Genomic DNA, 18,434 nt, shown 5'->3' on the forward strand with positions numbered 1-18,434 from the left:
CATGTTTTCCTGCAGAATCATGTTGTGCTGCAAATTATTTTGGTAACCTAAATTAAAGGTGGGTTAGAGTATACTACTGAATATGTTCCTCCCTCTCCTGTTTAGAAGTGTCATTTGTGTTTTGGTTTTACTCTCCTGTTATTCACTATCAATCAAACAAACAACATTCAGAGATTAACATCTAGTGAAAGTGAGAAACTAGACTAGATTTTAAAAAAATACCAAAAACCAAACATATATAAAAACTGGTTTAAATCATTCTTTGTATTCTAGCAAGTATTATACTCCATGTTCTACAACAAAAATAAGAAGAAAATTATCCATGCCCAAATTAAAAGCTAATATTATCTCTCCGCCTCCGCCCCCTGTATTATAGCAGTAATTAATGTTTCTCTGCTGGCTCAGTGGATCACATTTGTAACATAAATGCGCATTTCATATCACTAATCGTGTTTGTTTGAGTTATACTTCAAGCACTTGACTGTAGATTTCCACAGCTCTGCTTCAGTTACAGAAACCTCCTAAAAGGAAAGAGATGTCATTGTCAATTAAATATCTTTGACATTCTCTTTTGAAAGTATGTATTGAAAAGATTCTGCATATGAAAGCGCAAAATATCCAGTTCATGGGCTTGACAGGTGCACTACAGCTAAAACTCAGCTGCTGAGGTTGTAAATAGCTCTGCCATGACTGTCAGTAATGCTATATTTTAGTCATGGAAATAAGAATCCATCACATAGTTATTCAGATTGTTCCTCTAATTAAATAATCTTTAAGCTAGACTGTCATCTAAGCATTGTGAAACTTTAAGTATAAAACTAGAGACCAGATAATGACTATTTTAATAGAGTACTTCATGATAAACTTCTGCTAAAATTAGTACCTTGAGGGGTGAGAATGTCAAAAGTGCTCAGCATTGGCCTAACTGTGTTCCCATTGAAATCAATGGTAAAACTCCCATTTGCTTTAGTGGTTGTTAGACCAATTCTAAATGCTTTTGAAAGTCCCACCCTAAATGAACAAGTTTTAATGTGCCAAAAAAGTAAATGAGGCAGAAGAGATTGCAGTTAATGTTGAAGCTTTGGAGACTAAAGGGTGGAACAATACTCTTGTAGGTGATTGATTAGACTGGAATTCAGGAAATCAGGGGTTCCACTCTTGTGCGAATCAGGTTCATTAGATAGAGTCCTAATCCTGTCCTATGCTATTCTACCACACTGTTTATACCACACTCATCACTCATCACTGTGGAATCTGAGCACCTTTCAGTAGTGCATGCAGCAAAGTGACGACACAACTATCGTGTTGTTTCTTCTCTCATCCTCTCCCCACAGGGAGAACATGTTTTTTCTCTTAATTAGCCTCTTAGAGTTGGTAGGGCAACTCCCACCTTTTCATGTTCTCTGTATGTGTATATATATATCTCCTTACTATACGTTCCATTCTATGCATCCGATGAAGTGGTCTGTAGCTCATGAAAGCTTATGCTCGAATAAATTTGTTAGTCTCTAAGGTGCCACAAGTATTCCTGTTCTTTTTGCAGATCCAGACTAACACGGCTGCTACTCTGAAACATGTTTAGTGGAGTGTCTTGCTTTGGTAGTGTGTCTTTCTTTAAATAAAATATAAATATACCTGTTGCTATGTATTTATGTTAGCGGATGCAGGGCAAAGAAGTGGACTTGCACTTGTAGTGAGAAGGTAGAGAGGTTTGTGACGGTCCTTAGTTCCCGGGAAAAATTAATGTTCAATGAGTACCACTGTGGTTTACCCTGCACCATTCTTTGCCTTACAGATCCTCCCAGAAACATACAGCACCCTAGCCAATAGCTCTTTTTACAGAGTGCTGAAGGGGTGGGGGGGGGGGAAAGAGGGAGATTCTATCCACAGGCTTTTCCTCCCTCTTCAATATTTGCTGGCTAGATTGGGCTCTTTTCAGCCCCAACAAATCTCCAGGCATTCAGGGTGATTTGGTGCATCATTACCATGAAATAGAACCAATACGACAAGGTCGCTTAACTATCTGCCAACTGGAAGCAATGGTGATGATGCGGCTAATTGTGTGACTGCTGCTGTTACCTGTGGATAACTGTGCAATCAGCCGTCGCTTTCTAATCAACTGGAATGCTGAGGGCTCCATTGGAGAAAAATATGCAAATCCAGGGCCCATGTCCAGCAGGCTGTTATAATGCATTTTAAATACAGCATTGACTCCAACAGTGATTTCTGAAATTAACAGATGTGGACCTCAGTCCTTCAAAAACCTTAAGCACACGTTTCACTTTGGACGCATAAGTAGTCCCATTGGCTTCAGTGAGACTACTTATGTGTTTAACGTGAAATGCGTTCTTTCCTACATTAGGCCTTTACTCTGCTAATCATGTTGACTGTCCCACTAAAAGATGAACCTTGACAATGGCTAGGAGTATTACAATAAAAACACAGGAGTTACATTAATTTTAGAAATAATTCCCCAGATAATTGCTCAAATAATTAATGACCTGTCTATTTAGAAACTCTCCCAAGAAAACAGATTTAGGCAGTTAATTCTCTAACAAAATGGCTATTGGTGATGACATTCCTAACTGTTATTCCAAATGGATTAGTACAGTTAAAAATCAAGTATAATTGCATTTAAACACAAATTTTTAGCCCTTTGCAATCTGGTAATTTCTAGACGTCCAGACAAATGAATGTTTTGAAAAGGGTTTATAAAATGTTCACAAAGGGTTAATCCTTTGAAACAGATAAGTAAGTGGCTGTAATATAGTGGAGTTTCTGCCTTTAAAACCTGCAGCATTAAAAGAGTAAATAGTATGTGCCTAGAATGTTTGCCTCTTGGCTGTTTCCCACATGAGTTCCACTCCTGACACACATTTAGAACATGAAATGTTTTCATGGATTTCACCAGGGTTCTTCATACTAACTGGAGTGCCAAAGGTCAAATTTAACAAGCAGCACAGTTTACTGAACCTCTAATCTGATTAAGGACGTTGTTTATGCTTGCACTACACTTGTTCTTGCTTGCTGCCATGACTACCAGATGATATCATTATTATTGCATTCGGTCCTTTGTGCTTTAGGATCTAATCCTGCCATATGCTGAGCACCTTAGTGAGAGCTGAGGATGACAATTTAGAGTATCTAATATCCTGAAGGATCTGTTCTATTGTGTGCTATCGCTGATATTTATCATAGTTTGGACATATTAGTCCGTACTCATCTACTGTGGTGTTATAGAAAAATGTGCTAATTTTATTTAAGATAAATAGTCATTTCAGTATCTGCAGTATTTCCTTGTACTTTCTTATATCTTACCACAGAAAATACCTTGAACTCTGCAAACACAAGAGTAACTAAAGCAGTTATCAAGTTGCTAAGTACCTAAGATTAATTTTATCATTACAGTTTTAATATGCTACTCTCTTTATTCCCAAACTCTATTTACAGTATGCTGGGTGAGATCCTCAACTACTCTAAATTGGTGTAATTGCATTGAAGTCACTGTAGCTATGTTGATTTACAGTAGTTGTGAATCTGTCCCACAGTTTCTCGAATAAGAGAATGGAATTAAACAGGAAAAAAATATCATTTCAAATGCAGCCCTGCCAGGTAACTTTTTATGTTTCATAAGTAAATTGACAAAAACGATCTTCTCTGATATGAAGTAAATGTGCAAAAAACTCCCATGTTTCCCTATGTTTACACAAAGCGAGTATGAATTTTATATTTTTTTAAAGAAAAATGATACTTGAACTTTCATTGTTTAACACACATGAAAATATGTCTAGCACATAGATTCTACCTCTTCAGAAATTCAAAACTAATTGCATCATAATTTGCATATCAAAGCAAATTACAACCTAATGAAACATTTTCCTGCCAAACATTTCTTTATCTTAATGAACAGAATAAGAATACTTATTATATCCTGATTAAAATGTCTTTGTACTTGTCCAACAGGTGGGGGGGTGTGTGTGTGTGAGAGAGAGAGAGATGAATTTCAACCCCTTACCAGCAACAGGAGCAAACTAGATATTCTAATGTACAGCATATATTTTAATATTATATTAACTTTGATGTCAAGCCTGAAAAAAACTCTCCTGGATTTATATTGCATGTAGAAGAAGCTAATGGTTTAATTCAGAATGAATATTCACCACCACTACCTAGTTCCTATATACCAACATGACAACTTCTAACCATCTGAGAAGCTCGGCACATTTTATAGTTATATACCACAAATTATGTTGTTACACACATATACTATGAGGGTGTCAGCTTGCCCAGTGGAATTACTGCTAAAAGATGTACTACATCTGGGATGAGGAAATAACAGAAATAAATATTTTGTGAAAAGTGAATTTATGTATAAAGTTGTTATATTAAAAATGGAACCTTCTTTATTTTTCTGGAGGAAGTTTTTCTTAAGCAGAATGCTCTCACATTACAGTACATTTATATAATAAACTAGAATTAATATAACTTTGTCTATACATATTTTGCCATAAATAGGTTTTACTGTGCGTACTTATCCTGGGGAAAATATGCTTTACTTACTTAATTATGAAGTTCATATCCTCTGGCTGTTTTGGGTTGTTCTCACTCCACTTTGGTAATTAACCAAAAGCTAACATAAATTTACTAAATAGGATTGTTCTTAATATAAATGCTAAATCATATTTTCCCCAATGTAATTGTACCTGAATGGATGTAACTGTAATGTGAGCTATAAAAGGAGATAAAGCCGCAACATAATGTACAATTTCCTACCACATAATGGTAACTCTGAATAACACATGTTCCAGGAAGAAAAGTAATTTAAACTACATTACAACAAATGCCATATTTTAAAATGGAAACTATCCATCATGTGCTGAAAGAAAGTGTTAGTGAACTACAATAAGTCTGAGGAATGTACTTAAAAATTCTGGTAGGAGTCCATTAAAAATAAATTGATTGACTTAATTTCAGGACATATTGTAATAAATTGTAAGAGACAGTTACATGTAGAGTCTTTTTTCCCAATGCATAAAGCTAATAATTGCAAGTTCAGTGGACAATAATGATACGAAATAATCAGTAGCAACTCATATTCTTATCTTGAATAAATCCTTCTCTTTAGCAAACGGTTATCAAATTTAAAATCATGATGGTAAAAATGCATATTATTTAAATTAGATTTATATTTCTATGCATGTCAGATTTCTAGCAGCACAGTAAATTTTAACACTGAAACCCAAGGTGGGTAAGTGGCAGAAAGGGATAATGATAAGAAACCCATATATACCTACAGTTCACATTGGCATTCTAAAATAGAAATTGGAAATAACAGTTATTAAACTCTTTTCATTTTATGCATAATTCAAAGATATACATGTATATTTTATACTTTAAAATGAGTACTTACTATAGGGTAGCAAAACTTCCTTTTGTACAAAATTGTATGAGATAGCAGAAGAAAGGTGGCACTCATCAAACCGACATTAACCTTGATTGACACATGTCAACAGGGGCATGTGTAGGTTTTGTAATCCCACAGTGCATCTGGGTTGATGGGTACTTGTCACTCTGTGTTGAATTAAAGGAGAGAAACCTGTAGACCCAATGAAATAAATGGAGTTGCATGCCTTTACAGCAGATCTGAATTTAGCCCTTTGTTTTGCTCTAATTTTGCGGGGTTTGGGGGAAGAGGAAGGCTGCCCTTCCTATCCACCAGTATTTGATTACTTCCTGTTTCACTTATTCTTCTCTTGCCCTCCAACCCTAAAATAATTGATCCACCGTTATCCTGACACCAATCCCACCTTGCCAGCAAAGTTCTGTGCCTCTTCGTCCCCTTCTATGCATGGTTTCTTCTCCTTTTAATAAGCTCTCCACTCTACCCTCCATTACCCACACATTGGTCTATGTGCATGTGGCATTTTTGTAGTCAGTAAAAAGCTTCACATATTGGATGCCTCAATTGTTTTCTTGTATACAACTTTAAAGGTCTGACTCATTACAGGGGTAGTTTCTAATAAGCAAAAATAATGTTTTCACCAAGCTGGCTTTGAAGAACTTGGTGACCTCTGTTATTGATTTTTGTCATCTGTATAAGCTCAGAACAAGGTATTTTTTTGCTGATTGCTTTTGATTATTGTTGGCACATTTCCTATTTGTATGTGCAGTCACACCCGTGTACTCCTATTGAAGGCAGTGGAATGGCACAGATGTAAAATAGAACAGAATATGGACCAGAGGGACTAGAAATAATACAAGAGCACCGCATACAATAAGGGTGGTTTTCATGGGAAAACACTCCTGAATTCTGAGAAACACTGGCGACATTGGCACTGCTTGGTTTGCAGGATGGTTCATTCTCACAAATTGACAGTAGGGCAACAGGCCTGGGTGGTCTTCTGAGGAATGAAAATACTTCCATAAGAAACACCTCCTTGATCTATCAGTGGCAACTAGCACTGGGATTTCCAGCACTAAAAGCATAAGTAGAGCCTGTCAAATCCGCAGGTATCCACTTTGTATCTATTGACTTTTTGTTTTGGTTAAACACATCGTTCTTGGGCTGGAACCCAGAGGAGAGGGTGGGCCTGTATTCCCCTACCATCCCCAGGAAAACAGGCTAGAAACCCTCACAGCCTGATACAGAGTCATGGGACTGTAGCGGGGTGAGCACTGGCTCCAGCCCTGAAGGGGTTGGAAAAGCCCTGCAGAGGGCTGGGGCTGGGGAAGGGAGCAAAACTCCGGCTGACTGGGGGAAGTGGCTGCAGCTGGGGCCATGCCCCAAACAGAGTAACTGGGCTTTATAAGAAGGCCAGGGCAGCCAGAAGTTCAGGTCTTCTCTCTGTCTCTGCTTGTAGAGAGAGAAGGGCCTGGCTGCTAGGGAGCTGAGCAGGGTACTGGGAGTGGAGCAGGGCTGGGGGAAGGTTAGAGGAGCTGGGGAGCTCTGGCCTAGGAAAGCCCCAGGCTGTGGGCCTAAGACCAGTACCGGGACTGCAGAGGGGCAGCCCAGCTATAGAGAGAGGCAGCAGGTCCAACCCAACCTTGCCTGTGATGAGTGGCATATACTGCAGTCTGCCCCAGGGAGTGGGGCTAGATGGTGACTGGCAGTAGCCTTACAGTGAGGTGAGGTGGGGTTAGTGGGTGGGGGCTCCCTTGGGTGGGGAGACGCAGAGTGTGGGGGTACTGCCAGAGGGGCAGCAACCTGGAGAAAGGGGCACTGGGGTCCTGGGAGGGACACTTGGGCCAGTGGTAAGGTGGATCACCAGCCTGCAGGGGGTGCTCCAGGATGCTGGGAGAGCTAATTCCCATGGATGACCAGCAGGAGGCACTGCAGGGGTGAGTCCACTCCCTTACAGACCTTTTAGCCTCTAGGATTCTGTATTTCTCTGGAAGGACTGAGATGATGAATCACCTGACTAGAGAGCTAGAGCTATAAGAAGAGACCAACTGTCACTGCCCCAAACTGTTGTCTAGTGGAGGAAACTGAGTGCCCCACCATGCCCAGCCATGAGGGGACATGGCTGGCCAATAAGTTTGCTCCTTTTCAGTGACACAATGGCAATTTGTGACAAAGAATTAAAAAACTCCTACAGTAATGACCTTCCTCTGTGTTACAGAAATGGGAAAGTCAGAACTATATGGAAGAAATTTGGAATAAATGACAGTTGGAAAACAGAGGAAAGAGATGATATAGCGATTCAAAGATGGGATGAGTCATCTTGTTTCCTACTTTTTGGTTTTCATTAATAAGGGATTGGCCCTGCTTTGGGCAGGGGGGTTGGTCTAGATGACCTCCTGAGGTCCCTTCCAACCCTGATATTCTATGAGGGGCTGAATTTTGCCATTCAGATACATCCCAAAATCAGTAGTAGTGTACAGTTGCAACCTCCAAGAGGAATTGCCTCTCCTGAGGTAAAGTAACTTCCCAAGCTCTTTTGGGGCTCAGATGGCTAGTGCAGGCCATTTTTCACACCAGATGTGTAGTACAAAGAGCAATGGAACTACAATACAATCAACATGATGAGGGAGTCCTCTCAGAGTGCCTAGTGGTGTTTGAGTAGCAAACATTCACTGGTGTTTGCTACTCAAAGAAAAAGATGTGGAGGATACTGGAGAAACCTAATTTCTGCCATTAATTACATTAAAGCATTTCCCTGTGTGAAAATAGTGTGTTTTCATTATGAGTGACTGAGGGAAGCAGAAAGCTCCACTCTTTGTCCGTGAGCCACTTGAACAGAGCAGGTGACAGTGCCATATGGCCCTCTCTTAAATGTAAAGTGTTCACATGAAATCAATACGTTTGTTTGGAGTGGCTACAAATGCATTTAAATGATACCTTAGCAATTAGGAAGGGAAGGTCTAGGGTCCTTAACATTACTATTGACAAATGCATTCAATACCACTGAGGGCATCTGAGATCTCATTCACATTTACCCTCCATTTCAAGTAGGAAATTATGCTGGGGCACCAGAGATTATAAGTTTGTGATTAGCCTAATTGTCCAGCATTCTGCTGTTTCTGAATAGAAAAACCCCACTTTGAAAACATTTAGCTGGCACTAAAACTCTTAGGGTACGTCTACACTGCAATTAAAACCCCTGGCTGGCCTGTGCCAGTTGACTCAAGCACACAGGATTTGGGCTAAGGAGCTGTTAGTTGCAGTGTTCAGGCTTGGGCTGCAGCCTAAGCTCCCGACCTCCACCTCAGAGGGTCCTATAGCCTGGGCGGCAGCCCGAGTCCAAATGTCTACAGCACAATCATACAGCCCCTTAGCTCAAGTCCCGTGACCCTGAATAATCTGGCATGGGACAGTCACAGGTTTTTAATTGCAGTGTAGACATACCCTTAAAGACAGAATTTAACAGTGGTGCTGTCGTTTCTAGAGATCCAAAGGATGTCTGATCAATGGAAGTTCTGCATTTTCCCCGTGCCAGAAGAAGTTGATTATCAAACATATGAAAACATGGAAGAGACATCTGTTCTAAGCCTATTTTTTTCCCCACCATTCTCTAAAAACTTCTTAAACTAAACCAATCCACCTTAAATTTCACAGGATGGCACATTTTATACCAGAGTAGATTTTCTCTTTGAAAGTTTGAATGTGGATGGAAGAATCAGCCTTCTTACTTACACTATAAGAGGTTATCACACACAGATTTTCTAGGACTGCCCACAGAGCTAAACATTTCTGTCACACACAAATACATGTTAGAGAACCTCGGCAGACAATTTCAGGATTGAAAACCCAACCTAATGTGTTTACTGATATGCTGTTCCTACCACCCTGCCCCAAATTTATTCAACAAACAAGCAAGGTGTTTATTCTGATCATTAAAAATAACAGCAAGGAAATACATTTCCGTGCTATGACTCACAAGAGAAAAGCCTACAGTTGCAATGTGTTTACACAAAACATGAGGAATACAAGAGTCCCAAGACTTGTCTGAAGTATATTGAACTTTCACCATTTAGTTTGTAGAGCTGGTTGGATGGTTCCCCCAACCCCTGTGGAAAATATTGACTGTCAGAAACTGAAAGGCAATCTCCCTCCCAGTTTTCATGAACCACACACTGACTTTTTGGCTGAAGACCCATTTTTGGAAGAAAAATATCCAAAACGGAGTGTTTTAGTGATTGACCTTTCCTAGCTGAGTGGAACACACAAGAAACTAAAAATAAACAGTGTGAGCTCAAATGGAAACTACACTGTTCTCCAGCTCTAAAGCTGTTAATCTCTCATCCATATACTGTATAAATAAAACCTCCATATTTCCTTAAATCTGACAATATTGCATCAGCTGCCTTTGGGGTGGGTATGGTAGAAGATAAGAAAAACAACTGACTTCCCCCCCCCCCAAGACAGTGACTGTTTCACTGATATAAAAATGCAAGTTTTTTCCTTCTTATAGTCCTTGGTTTTGTCCTGTGTCAAACTGAAGAGCTGCAGTTTGCATTATTATTATGTCTGAAGAAGCAATTGGAACCTTCGTGTGTCAGACCTCCCCTTTCTAAATATCTCATTCAGTTAGAGCCAGTGGTATGCCTCTTTTACTTATGGACTCATTCAGAAAAGGAGTATGCAAAAAGGACTGCAGATTTACTGATACAATTTATATATAGCTATTTCGGCATATGACAGGCAGGTGATTGGAGTGATGATATAACTGAAATGAGAAGAGATTCAGCAGAATGGAAAGGAAAACTTCAGCTCTGTGAATATTGCAGGAGTCTGAGTACAGTGCTTTTGTTGTTCATATTACAGGTCTGTATTCAAGGGTGGTTTTGTGTATAGAGTGCTGGACTGATGCTCAGATCTGCGTTCAAATCCTAGCAGAGCCACCAACTTCCTGTGTGATCTCAGGCAAATCACTTAGTGTCTCTGTACCTCTGACCTATTTTTAAAATTAGGATTGTGGTATTGGAGACTGTGCCTTTAAGGACTGAGCTTCCCAAACAGAATCTGGGTGGGGTACTGCGAAGCTCACTGAATACCACAAGGATAAAACTTCCCAACCACATTTCATTAATTGTGCGAGGTGCCCAGTTATTGCAGTGATTTAAGTACCTAGACAGACTTGAAAATTAAAATCAAAACGTAATCTGCACATCACTTTAGACATTGTTAATAATTTATTACTCATAAACAGGTGTTCTGGTAGGAACTGACCTCAGAAGGGGACAGACATATTTCCTGCACTATTTCCCCAGAGTATTGTCATTTGAAATATACTTCTACAAATCAGCTACAACCTGCTTATTAGGAAGTCATTTATTTTCACAGAAGGAGCTTTGCCGTAAGTGGGAGGCTCACAACAACAGGGGACGCAAATTGAAACACGTGGAAATAATTCAGGACTTTGATTCTACTTCCCAAGGAGTGTGAGATTTGCCTTCACTCCCTAAAACAAAACCTGAGTAAACAGCCCTTGTGCAAGGATCTACACTGGGCTTGTAGCCCAGCTCCCAACCCACTGACAAGGTGTGGATTAGTAAAGGGAGCTCCACAAATGCTATTCCAGGCTGCATTGCCAAGGAGGTAATTAGTATCAGCGCGATCCCCTGGCCATAATTTAAATGCTTCCTTGAATAGTGGGCTATGTGGAGCTGGAGAGGAACACAGATGCAATGTGCAAATGTGGGTAGAGGATCTTCCCCTTGATCTGGTATGCAGAATTGTCTTCCCAGAATGCAATTGGGAGTCTTGTTCAGCCATGAGAATATGGGTTGCAGATCCCTCTATATTGATGGAGTTTCACTTCTCCATGTTCACCCTCAGTAGTTCCATTGTAAGTACTCAGATTTCCTTTTTTTGGCAAACAGAATGGCCGTAGGAAGGTGGTGGAATCTCCATCCTTAAAGGTTTTTAAGACCTGGCTTGACAAAGCCCTGGCTGGGATGATTTAGTTGGGGGTGGTCCTGCTTTGAGCAGGGGGTTGGACTAGATGACGTCCTGAGGTATCTTCCAACCCTAATCTTCTATGATTCTATGATAACGTGCAAAACTAACGTGCTGCTTTGCTCTTCTTAGAAGTTAATGTGAAAAGCAACACGTTGGTGCCTCCGAACATTGCTGCCCAGATCTGTTCCTGTACAAGGGAAACAGGCCTCTGTGGGCTTATTGATAAAATACAGATAACTACAAGAACCATGGAGGAAATGACAATGTAGTAACCAGCAATTTCAAACAGCAGCCATTCCAAATAAAGCAGAGTATAGCAATATTTATATAATGAATACATTTGAAAACTCAGTTTCACATTTAAAACACTGCCTGTTGGGCTTGCTCTCAGTTCAGCTTAGAAGTACTCAGAGGAGGGGGAGGCGAGAGCAGTGAAGGGCAGTCTAGAATAGGTGCATGATGCTCTTGTTTTTCTTATCAGGCATTGCATAACTAATTCCCTCGAGTACCAAGCTGGAAATGATATTTGTTTACTGTTTTCTCTCCTAAATAAATGACAGATTTAGTCAAGGTCTGACTAAAATTAATATTAATGCCATACCTTCTGTTCTTGCTGTGCAGCATGTGGGACAGAAGGACACGTGATCTTAGATGTTGTGCTCTTGGAGTGTTAAGTGCCAAATCACAGCACTTGTAATAAGAGTCTTGACTCGTGGTGATGAGGATGATTGTGTTGGTTGTCAGGGTTGGGTAGATATTTTGCTGCAGATTCTCCTCTGCATTGTGGCTGCTTTGCACTGCGCTACCTGCATGAGGCAGATTGCGGCTGGCTGAGGAAGGATCACCCCAGTGTTAGGGAATCTTTTAAAGGATTTAAGCTCATGTGGCAGATTTAGTGTCACTGCCCCCTCCTTGCTGCCAGTTTCAGGGCCATGGCTAAGGCTCTCTTATGCCTTGGGGCCATGGGCTGCCATTCATATGCTTACCAGACCTTTTAAAATTGATTTCCTGTACTAGATGGAGTATATCTTTTTGCTAGTGCTAATTTTCCTGAACAAAGAGAGTCTTGATATATATTGTGACTGGGCAAGGCCAATTGGCTATAGTAAAGTAGTGGGGAACAGGTATGTTAGCCCCAGACTAAACAAATCCCTGGTACCATGGTAACCAAATGGCAGTTGCTCCAGGTTAATCAAGACACCTGGAGCCAGTTAAGATCCTTCTAGAAAGTAGTGGAGATAGCCAGATTGATTGGGACTCCTGAAGGCAATCAAGGGCTGGCTGGAACTAGGTAAAAGCCTTCCAGTTAGTCAGTGAGGTGTGTGTATCAGGAGCTGTAAGAGGAAGCTGTGCTGTTGGAGGAACTAAGCAGTACAAATCCATATCAGACTCAAGGAAGGAGGCCCTGAGGTAACGGTGAAGGAGATATTGAGTGGGGGCTGCTGTGGTGAAGTGGCCTGGGGAATTGTACATGTCAGCTACCATAGCTGCTACTATTAGGGTCACTGGGTTGGAGCCTGGAGTAGAGGGCGAGCCTGGGCTCCCTCCCTTCCTCGATTAATCACTGAAACTGGGAGATATCAGAGACTGTGCGAGGGAGGGTTGCTTCTCCTCACCTCCTTTGCTCGCTTATGATGAAAATGGCTCAGTAAGCTGTGACCCTTGCCTCTAGAGAGAGAAGAGCTATGTGGAGGGTCACAGTGAGCCCCTGAGGCTAGTGAAATCCACCAGGAAATGAGGGACCCATGGAGACAAAGACAGAGCTTTGTCTCAATATATATAATATGTAGCCCTACGGATGTTCGAGAACGGTGGTTCTCGAAGCTGGTCTGCCACTTGTTCAGGGTTTGTTTATCAGCTGTGTCCACAGGTTCGGCCAATCGCGGTTCCCAATGGCCGCAGTTTGCTGCTCCAGGCCAATGGGGGCTGTAGGAAGGGCGGCCAGCACATCCCTCGGTCCGTGCCGCTTCCCACAGCCCCCGTTGGCCTGAAGTGGTGAACCACCGTCAGTGGGAGCCGTGATTGGCCGAACCTGTGGACGCGCAGGTAAACAGCCGGGCCTGCCAGGGGCTTTCCCTGAACAAGCGTCGGACCAGCTTTGAGAACCACTGTGTTTTAAATTATGCTGGATCACTGTGCACACTGCTGGCCCAGGGTCAAGTGAGTTTTAAGGTAAACTGTATGCTGTCCTTGCATCCCGCTCCTGAGATTTTCTGTTTGCTTCTCTGGTGCAACTGAGGATTTAGTTCTGTATATTTCCATCTACACAAAGATGGAGGCCCTCCCACATGGGTAGCTTTGGTGAATTAGGTCCTAATTGCTCTTTGCTTGTTTGCGCTGTAGATCCTCCTTGCATAATTCTGCTGTCACGTGGCTTTTAGTATTTCTGTTGGACTTTGAGATCCCTGGTAAAAGTCTAGAAGTGCAAACTATTATGTGTTGTTGCCATCAGTGGAGGTTCAACCTGCAGAATGACTGCAAAGAATACAGCAAAGCTTTTCAGAGTGAAGCAGAGGGAAGTGATTTGCTCCTAAATTATAAATAGATACTCGTATTCCATCGATTTATGATTTCCCACTATTGCCTTTACCTTATTTATGAAAGTTCAGGAGAACATCGCTCAGTGTAGTACAGTATATCAAAGTGAGGATACAGGTAGTGTTACAGATGCCAGCAGAAATGGCCTCAAGTATTCTGATTAACTAGGAGGGACTGCAGACCAGTGAAAGATGCCTTGTTTACAGAACAAGCCCTTTTTCTGCTCCTATTAGCATGCACATAATTGTAAAATGTCATGATTCAAGTGGCAATTAAGGCTACATGCGCAAATCAGGCAATTGTGCATGCAGCTGGCCAGTTGTGCATGCACAATTACCCAAATTATGCATGCAATCACTGTAATTCCATGCACAAATAAGGCATGCAAATGCGGACTGCCAATTTAAAAATCAGCCTTTCATTCTGTGCCTCAAGTGACATTTCTGAGAATAATGGAACATAATGGGCCCAAAGTGTTGGATGCTTAACGTCATTTTTGGGAAGTTTATTTGGTGGCTGTTCACCGGTGAGGATGACATTTAAGATTGCATCAGCTACTGGTTTGTACTGTAGGTCTTTTAACATATTCAGATACGTTAATACTAATAGGCTTGAACTTCTAATATTAGCGCAGTATATTTTTTCTGCTTTGTCTTTATAGAGTGACACAACCCATTTTATTGAGGAGGGTGTGGTTTGCCAAAGGACCTAAACCTTGTTATTGACTAGACTAAATTCCGCTTTACATAGTATCTATTATGTATCCATGAATGATTGAACAGATCATTTTCTTCGGCTTCTATAAACAGTTTGGAAGAGGGCCACACTCTTTACTTAAAAAACAACACAAAGCAATTTAAATAAAATGACCTAAGTCATACAGCAAGGTATCTAAGCATGTGCCTCATTTTAAGCATGTCAGTGGTCTCAGAGATTTCAAGCCAGTGCTTGAAACTTAATTACCTTGCTGAACTGGGGCTTTCCTACATACACAGCACCAAGTTCTTAAATGATTTTTTTCATAGACTTCTCATCTTTCAGAGAGCCATCTCTGCAATCAGCGTTTTATTGTGTACCCATTCTCACTTTTTAGCTCAAACACTTTTTAGACATACCAGCTTAAACAAAAACCAAATGAGCCAAAAATGTTCTGGGAGTTAAGTTGGTTGGTAGGAGGGCGCATATGGAGCGGGGAAGGAAGAGAGAGGCTCTTCAGTAGTGTACGGAAAGATTCTGGGAAAAGCAGGAGATTCTCTAAAGCATATGGGTAGCCATAAGGAAACCTCAGAGCACAAATGATGTAAGTGACAAGTACTGGTTACAGCGAAACTACCCTGCCAGCAGTTCACGTATTTGCCTCGGGTGCTTCTAAGGAGCAACACTTAGCTTCCAGGCCCAATGCAAAGTAATTGGGTTGAACAGAGTTTTGTAATGTTGGAATTTAAAAATGAGCAATTGTTTCTGGCGACTAACTTATTTCCTACAATATAATTCACCATAAACCATTCATGCAAACCTGATATCCTCATTCAACTCTATTAATGGCTTTTTTTAAGTTATCTTATTTACTTTGGTTTATAGTGTGCCACTATCTCTAGCAACACATACCAAAAAAATAAAAAAGGTGGAACTAGAGTGACCAGATGTCCTGATTTTTTTTTTAATAGGGACAGTCCTGATTTTTGGGGGGCTTTTTCTTATATAGGCACCTATTACCCCCACCACCACCTCCTGTCCCGATTGCTGTCTGGTCATCCTGAGCGACACACATGAAACAATAAAATCTCAAGCAACATGTCATCAAGAGCTACTCTTCCCACCTCTGCCAAACCTCATATTCACCTGAGACCTTGCCCCTTGAACCATTTTCCGTATGTAGGGAAAGCACAAATATAATAATGTATAAACTTGTGAAGCAAACTCTGACCATGTGGCTTGGTCTACAGCTAAAATAACTTATCACTGTTTCTGTCATAGGTTCAGCTGCATCACGGTGGCAGTGCTGGGTTGACTAGTGTAGATGGGACATCTGCAATCACAGCCAATTTAACATCCTATCACCCACAGGTGCCCGGATGAGGCTTGGATGACATGATTGTTAAACACCAAAGTCCAACTGGAGCCTTGTGCAATTCCATTGAGGTGCACTAGTGCTAGCAGCAGTGGGGAATTTTTCAGAAAAAATGGGCTAGTCGTGATACAGCCTGTCAGGCAAGTGAAGGAAGACAGTACTGAGTAAAGGGACCTGCACTGAGAGAGCATCTCCCAGCCCACAGATGTACAAACCTAGCAACTGTCAGTTTGAACATCTCAGCTAAAATTAATTAGCTGAAATGATCACTGCCATGTGCACTACCTTAGTCTCCTCTGTGCATCTAAAGAGCATCACCTCACTAATGAAATGAGGATGCACTGTAATCTGTAGTTAGCTGTACATGCATTTGCAAACTACCCTGGGACAGTATGTGTAACCTTGAAAACCTGGTGCAGACTATGAATGTCTCAAGAATATACTGCACATTACTCTCGACACACATGTAGGTCAGGCTAAAACTTTAGGAACAGAAAATCAAGCTGATTAAAGGAACACTTGACACCTGAATGATTATTATTTATTTGTAATGTAGCATTGTGGTGATGCAGAGAAACCACCCACCAGCACAGAAAGGGTTAAGATTAGCTTTTGGGCCCAGCTAACCCCACTGCATTATACCTGCAGCCAATGCCAGGCCTGGAGGGGAGAAAAAAGGAGGAGCCTGGTGAAGAGGCAGGAGCTAGCGGCCTCCCTACTTGAAGGAAAGATCACTAGCTCACTGTCTGAGGCAGCCACCAGGAACCAAGCACTGTCTTCCTGGTCAAAGGAGATGGAGAAGGAGGCCTACGAACACCTGGCCTAAGAGAAACCTGGGTGACCAAAGCATGGAGACCATGCGCTGGTTCCAACTAGGGTGACCACCTTTTCAAAATGCAAAAACGGGACACATGCAGGAGCCTCGCCCCCTGCATGGCCCTTCCCCCTGAGGCCAGCCCCTGGCCAGGCGAGAAGCCAGAACTGGCCAGTAGTAAGAGCTTCCCAGGGAGCCCAAGCCGCTGTGGGGCGCCCTGGACCATCCACGTCCCCTGGGCGACATGCTTCAGGGGGCAGGGACGTGGTCCGGGGGCTGCTCTTGGGCACAATGAGAGATGGCCCTGCTCCAAAGAGCTGATAATCTAAATAGTCAACTGACATTTTACCCTAGGGAACCCAGGCGCAGAGAGGCTAAGTGACTTGCTCAGGGTCACACTGTGAGTCGGTCTCAGAACTGGAAACTGAACCCAGATCTCCTCCGTTTCATTCTAGTGCCTTAACCACAAGGCCATTCTTCCTTCCTAAGGAACAGGCTCTCAGTTATCATAGGGACATTTTACACCACTCTGGCAGTGTAAAGGGGCCTTACTTTGGGAGTAAATTACATTTATTCTTGTTTTATGGGCCCCTTACATTACTAGAGCCTTAGTGAAAGTAAAAATAAGATACTAAGGATGTGCCTACACAGAGGGTTAGTGTGAGGCAAGCCAAGGTGTGACCAGGCAATGCACCAGCTTGCCACACCATATAGGCACTAACTCACCATGTAGACAAACCCTATATATATATTTTGGATGAGAAAATCTTAATGACAAACTTTAGAAAATTGTCTGCTCTTCTGGACAGAGGGAAGAACAGAGAGGAGCTACAAGAAGAAATGTGAGATATTTGACAAAAAAAATTATTTCATTCTTCAACAGGTTGGTTTGGAAGCTGCTGGTCTGATGTGCAATGGGATGCTTTTTATTCCAGCCACAGTTATCCTGAAGTGAGATTCTTGAGGTCTCTGTGGAGTTAGAATTGATTGCCTCTACATTATCTACTGTTCAGACAGAGGAAGTTACTCTACCGTGTTCTTTTTGGCACTAAATTTAACCTGTTTTGCCTCAAATATGGTCCTTTAATACATGCAGTTTTTAAGTAGTCCAGCTAACAATGAAGACTAAAAACATATATCAAATGTGATTTTAAAAAAGTTCTTTAATAGACTCCAAATCATAATTTTTAATGGCCTAAATTGACTCCCAACTAAACCAATTCACATACGTAAGACAAGAAATTATCTCGTCTCTAGTGCCATGGTGCTATACCCTGCCTTGTGATACCCAATATCTCTTCCCCTTCTAAGGTTATAGACCCTGCATGTACCAAGTCCTTCCCCATAGTTAAACTCTTCCAACACTATTAAAAATGGTTGTGCAAACAATCTGGTTCCTACCAGAATAGTTCACCTAGTGCTCCTGCTCCTGCTAAGGGAACAAGCTGATAGAAGGAAGGGAGTCAGATATGCAGTGTTACTGATAACGCTGCCAGGCTGACTTTTACAATAACAATATGCCCACTAAAGACCTCCTCAGTTAGTCTGTCAGGCTAAAGCAGTAAACAGAGATGTACAGTAACCGTTCTCCCTTCTTGAAGGGTTATCAG

At 41.6% G+C, this 18,434-nt stretch overlaps 1 protein-coding gene across 6 annotated transcripts in view; it reads left to right on the forward strand.

The window, feature by feature from the left end:
* CDH13 (cadherin 13) overlaps window positions 1–18,434 on the forward strand; it is a 748,254-nt gene that overhangs the window by 63,437 nt on the left and 666,383 nt on the right. For 2 of the 6 annotated variants that reach the window (XM_039502839.1, XM_039502843.1), the window contains exon 1: window positions 12,600–12,811. The exons of 3 other annotated variants lie outside the window; for them this stretch is intronic. The gene's annotated coding sequence lies outside the window, so the exon portion shown is untranslated. Of the gene's footprint in view, window positions 1–2,061; window positions 2,075–12,599; window positions 12,812–13,333; window positions 13,339–18,434 lie in introns of those variants that run through there. One more of the 6 variants, XM_039502838.1, reaches the window with a different exon arrangement.

Source organism: Mauremys reevesii, linkage group 16 (assembly GCF_016161935.1).
Source record: "Mauremys reevesii isolate NIE-2019 linkage group 16, ASM1616193v1, whole genome shotgun sequence".
Lineage (NCBI taxonomy): Eukaryota > Metazoa > Chordata > Testudines > Geoemydidae > Mauremys > Mauremys reevesii.